Here is a 6,484-nt window from a genome sequence, read left to right on the forward strand (position 1 = left end):
ATTCTTGAGTTCACTGACACAGGCCCTGCATCCGTGTCCCAACAACCAATGGGATTGTGCCAGTGTGTGAGACGAAGGGGCAGAGGGATGTATGGACGGATGGCTGGATGGATGGATGAATGGATGAGTGCCTTGCCTAATGGAGGAGAGAACGGGCAGATAGAGAACCAGACCAAACAGCAAGTGAACAAATAGTCCTCAGAAGCTTATGCTAGATGAGATCTCACGCGAGCGACTATTAGTGTCAGTAATTTCCATGGTTCTGTGGTCTTCAAGGACAATAATGTTGTCAGCCATTTTAAGTCCACACCCATTGTCGGGAAGATTAATTCCCTTCATGGTCTTTTTCAATTTATCAAGTCAATTCAAATTTGGAGGAAAAAAAACATCTATTTATCAAGCAATTAACCATTGCTTTGTTAATAAATTGATAAATAAATTAAAAAATAGTTTACACTTCAATTTATTTATTAATCACTTCACTGATTTGTGATCACATTGGTGTTAATAGTGTGTTTACAAACACACACACCCACACACACACACAATAACGCACATGTGCGCACACACACGTTGCACGCACACACACACACACACACACACACACACACACACACACACACACACACACACACACACACACACACACACACACACACACACACACACACACACACACACCAAGACACACGTTAAGGAAAGCAATTGACAACATTTGAATGCCAACATAATAATATGGGCTGATAATTATTTTTTGTACAATTGCTGCAGTGAACAGACTTTCTAACAATGGATTAAGTTCACAAAACAGATCTCTATTTGTATGGTTTGTCAGCCACTTGCATTCTGGACACTTGGATGCAAGTGAGCCTACTAGTCCCTTCTCATTTTGTCTCTGAGTGGACCACTTACCCCTCCTACTGGCTAAGGAGGGGAACACTCTTTAGCTTCAGGATGCTGGCTGAAGAACAAGACACTTCGCTTCAAATAGTTCATAACAAAAAACAGAATCTTATTTTCCTATTCCAATTTAAACTTGTCCCTAGTCTGTTTTCTGAAATACAAAGCGGCCTTTAGACTTTTGTGCGTTTCAGGGACAGTTGGAAGACCGTGTCCATTTCTCACGTAACAAAACACTGTGTACCGTTAACGCTGTATTATTATCATGATTATTTGGCCTACTGAATATATATTTGCCCATGGTCCTCAAAACTAAAAGAGAATGTAGATATTTTTAGGTAATATGACTCTCAGAACACGCTCTGAGGCCTAGAAGACGCTAATAATATGGTAATGAGGCGGAGTTGACCTGAAGGAGCCACGCGAGCCTCGTGGTGATCCTCTGCTCCCTCTGTTCCACCTCCTGCTAAATGGGCTTCCCTCCGCAAACTCCTGCTCTCCTCCTCCTCCTCCTCCTCCTTCTCTCACTCTTAGGGGCTTCAAAAAAAGCCTTATTCAGAGCAAAGTTTGAAAGGGGAGTTGACCACCTCCACCACCTCCACCACCTCCACCACCTCCACCACCTCCACCACCTCCACCACCTTCAGCCACGCCTCATCCTTCACCCTCATCTCTCCACATCCTTTCCCCAGAAAAAAAATAAAATAAAGGACCTGATCCTTCCGTGCGACGGACGGCTAATGGCGGGGACATTATTCATCTCTCCAGGCAATTTGAGCTTCTTTCTTTGCGGGGGGGTGGGGGGAGAGCACATGAGGGGGTGAGCAGGAGTCATGGAAGAGTATTAAATATGTAGAAGAAAAGATGGACAAAGGAAAGGCGAAAGAATAAAGACGGGCGGCTAAGTTTGAGAACGGGGGGTGGGGGGTGAAGAGGGGAGGAGGTGATCGACAAGCAGGATGAGGAGGAGGAGGAGGAGGAGGAGGATGAGGAGGAGATGGAGGAGGAGGAGCAGAGGGAGAGAGTGATGCGTGTTCTGAGGAGGACACAGAGAGTGGTGAGCGCGGGGGGGGGGTGGTGAAAGGGAATGTGATGAAGGAGGAGAAAGTGTAACTGTCTAAAGGTTGGATGACAGCTCTCAGTTTTGACCTTTCAAGGCAAAGCCGTGGCATATAGCCGGCTTCATTATAATCCCTTTTTTCTATCCTTTATACCTACCCAACCATTCAGGCACAGCACCGCCTACCTACCGGATAAAATATATGGAATTGATTCTAAATCGGATGATAAATGATAGATAATAAATGACGGATAATAAATAATAGATAATGGATACCGTTTGCGTGTGTCAGGTTGTGTGTCGAAAGAGGAAAGTTTCATTTGATTTTGGAACATGACGAAGTGAAATAATACGGCAAGATGCCAAGGGTCCTAAAAATGACCGAACCGACGACGAGGACAAACTTTCAAACCGGAGTACTGATGAGTTATCGCGGTGGAAAAATCAATGTTGTGTCAGCAACACCATCATCACTGGAGAATCTCGTTCGTTTTTTTGATGGCAGGCAATTAGGTCTTGCAGGGGCTATGTCTTGCAGCGGCAGTAAAATGCGGTCCAAACCCTTTATCTTGGGGGTAAAAGCCAGTGGTTTTGGTGTGAGTTTCAGCCGGGCCTGTCATGGAGGATGTACAGCGGGTGACCCCGGCCGGAGCAGATAATAAAGCAGCCACTGATTGACGGTATCTTAATGGAGCATGGAGGGATCAATACGTAATATCAGCAGGTTTTAATTGAAGGCAACACGCATAAACCTTTAGCAACTTCCCAATGTCACTCAGTGTTCATAAAAGTTTCTTCCACATCCCCTTGGACAAAAAGATATAAATCCATCAAAAAGTCATCTCAATTTTATAGGCTTTCTCCTGCTCCCCTCCCCCCCACACATCGCTTCTTTCATCCCCACCCCTACCCCCCCCTCATCTCCATTTTGATGTCTGTCTATTAGCAGAGGGTGAGGCCTTTCCTGCTCTCGCATCCAGGGGCTAAATTAGCTCAATCAGCCCCCTTTCACCTCCCCTCCTTGGGCTTCAAGCTGAGTGACACACTGCTCCCCAGGGAGGGAGTGGGGGTCTCATGTACACACGGAGAACAGCGGACCGCATGCACGCTGTGGGAGGAGGAGACATGACAGAGGTGGCAGTGAAGAAGAACAGAGAGTGTGTGTGTGTGTGTGTGTGTGTGTGTGTGTGTGTGTGTGTGTGTGTGTGTGTGTGTGTGTGTGTGTGTGTGTGTGTGTGTGAGTGATGGATGTGTGAGGGGTGTGAGGAAAAGAGAGGCGGTTAAAACGGCACGGGAGGGACAAAGATTGAAAAAGGCGAACGAAAATAGGAAATTTCATTAGTTTTGAATGTAAAAGCAGAGAGAGAGAGAGAGAGAGAGAGAGAGAGAGAGAGAGAGAGAGAGAGAGCAAGACAGATCTAGAGGATAGATAGAGTGAGAGGTACCCTGAGTTTCCCCTGCTTGTGTAATAGAGCCTATCCCAGACCTGAATGAAGACCCTTGTTCGCTGTTTGTTGTGGAAGACGCCAGAGCACCTTCCATGATTATTTTTCTTGTCCTCTTCCTTCGCCTCCTCACTGTGTTCTTTCCTGGAGCGGGTTAGCCGAGACAAGGGCCCCCACTCCTGTCAAGGCCCCGACCGCCTCTGGAACTCACACACACACACACACACACACACACACACACACACACACACACACACACACACACACACACAGACACTATAGTAACCCACTCCAGCGGCCAAAGTGTATTATGGATCATTATTGTTAATTAATGACAGAACTTCCATTAATTTACCTCAATAACATGTATTCTTGGCCTCATACAGGTTACACCAAACAACCAGGGATTCATGGTGTATTTTAACCATAGTTTCCGTAGCAGGTATTAAGACATGATCGTTAACAGAACATCAAGCTCCTTTGTGGTCAATGGCCACAGATTGACTCATAGAGTGAACCCCAATGCAGTTGCTGCTTCTGCCCGGTCGGTAATCACACACACACACGCACACACACACACACACACATCCCAATGGTAACTGGAATTGCACCTTCATGTTTGATTTGTTTCAACCTCTCCTCTTTCTCTCTCCCTCGCTCTCCTCAACAACCACCCAAGTATTCGTAGAAGTGCAAGGCATGCACTTCTGCCGCAGTTAAGTGTGTGTGTATGGGTAGGGGGACGGAGGGAGGCGGGTGTGGGGGGTAGAAGCGGTGGCTATGGGTGTGAGCCATAAGATCTCCTCTCTGGGGCTCTACAGGGATTTATTAGACTGGGGAGTACATTAGCATCATAAAGACCAGGGAGAATGGGCCCGCGGATGGGCTGCAGACTCTCAGCCACACTTACATATCAGCATCAGTGTGTTTCAGTGTGTGTGTGTGTGTGTGTGTGTGTGTGTGTGTGAGGAATAAGATTACCCTGATTTAAGCTAAGAAAGACTGTTTAAGGGCAGATATGGATCCTAGTGAAGCGGCCCGGGGACTAATACATCAGGCCAGAGGAGGAGAGGCCAATGTGATGGGGAGGAGGAGCTGCTGGTGTACAGGCCCTCCACATTTAAAGATGAGGGAGCAGGGATGTGTAGCCTTATCAGCACCGGCAAATACCACTCAACCATACTTCATTTAGCAAGGCGATGTTATTTCAATGTCATTATTTGGGTGTTACAACATACATATGAAGCTGAAGATATGAATTCACTAAGGCCTGATGAGATTTCAAATCAACGACAATGTGCGTATATGCATGCATGCATGTAGGCTATGTATAAAGCATATGCAGAGGCGTGTATGTTACCAGAGGGTATAAAACTACCCATTTTAAATATCCCTTAAAGATTGAATGGCAATATATATATATATTTTTTTTCCTTAGATAGTAAACTACTGATGTTAAGAGCTCTTGAGTGAGCCGAGAGTAAATCTATAATGTATGAATATAGTCAAGGATAAATCTATACACCCGTTCTGTGTGTGCCTGCACTATGTTCCTGAGCCATTGACAGTATAGATAGGCCTGAGCAGACATAAAATACACACAAATGGATCTTTGATGCCCTCTGATGGTCATGAGTAGAAACTACAACCGTGAAATGGCTCCATAAAACTGAAAAGGACGGAAGACAAAATCAACGCAAGATACAAGAAAGACAAATGAAGACGGTGAGTAGATTCTAGTAAAATGTTTTATATACACATACTGTAAAACAAGATTGGCAGTTTCTTTACATTGCGATGCGGGAGAAGTGGAAAGACTGGAGGGATCTGTGGAGGGTTGGCTGACACAACAGCAACAGTCAGGAGTGTGGCTGACAGACAGAAAGGCACGTCCAATAAGGCGGGAGTGTCAGAGAGAGAGATAGAGAGAGAAAGAAAGAGTGATATCAGTAGCCAGAGATAGATGGATAGAACGGGGGAAAGACGGTTGAAGCTGTGTCATCTCAAACTTCTTGTTTCAAGTTAATTTGAAGGCAGTCAAGACTGCCTGTCTCCTGGGAAACTAAAGTCAGGAATAGGGCATGATGGGGGATAAAAAAGCTGACCCGCTTCGTTCAGACAAGTGGTGACGCCACATAGTGAGATGATCCCCTGATCCAATCAGGGGATCATTCCTGATCAACTTCTTAAGGGTTTCAATTTTTGGAGATAAATAATAATAAAGTCGATATAAAAAGGACATTATAAATGTGCACATTCTTTGAACAGAGAGCATGCAGTACAGATCTGTCACTTCTCAAGTTGTGTCTGATGGTGGGATTGACAAAAATGTAATCTGGTTACCGGAAATTATCCATTCTTGCCAATATCCATAAATAATCTAGTTACCGGCATTAATCAATTCATGGCAAGAAATTCATAATGGCTGAGAGGCATTTCTGGAATAAAACAAAATAAAAACACAATACATTAAGTGGCATTGTGGCATAAAATACCTGACATAAATCTTATATCATAATTCATGTACAACCAAATACAATATAGCTTCCAGTGCTTTGGGGAGAGAGAGAGAAAAAAAAAAGAACTATAATAATACACAACACTTTAAAAGCTTACTTTAATAATAATATAATAATAATAAAAACAAAATCATCAATATATTTCCTTCCTTTTCTTTTCGTCAGAACTGATCATTATAAGCTACTATCAAATCAAAAAGCCTGCTTCTGGCTGCTTCCACACAGAGGAGCTCCAGCTCAGGCTGACCATGTTCCACACCCACACGGCAGACCCCAACAGAACAAGGCGCCAGCGAGCCAATGACAACGCAGTGTCCCTGAGCCGCTCCTGTGCGTCCCCCGAGAGGGCGGCTCTGTGCACGTGAACATCCAGAGAGAGCGAGACGGATACAGACACAGGCACGGGAGACATGTCACATGCTCCGAATTTAACACAGCCTCAAGGCACACTGCTGTGTGTGTGTATGGGAGTGTGTGCATGCTTTCATTTTGTATTGCTGCTCTCTTGCTTTAACAGTGAGCACTATTCCAGTACTGATGCATTCTGGGGGCTGACACTG

The sequence above is a fragment of the Gadus chalcogrammus genome, chromosome 13 (assembly GCF_026213295.1).
Source record: "Gadus chalcogrammus isolate NIFS_2021 chromosome 13, NIFS_Gcha_1.0, whole genome shotgun sequence".
NCBI lineage: Eukaryota > Metazoa > Chordata > Actinopteri > Gadiformes > Gadidae > Gadus > Gadus chalcogrammus.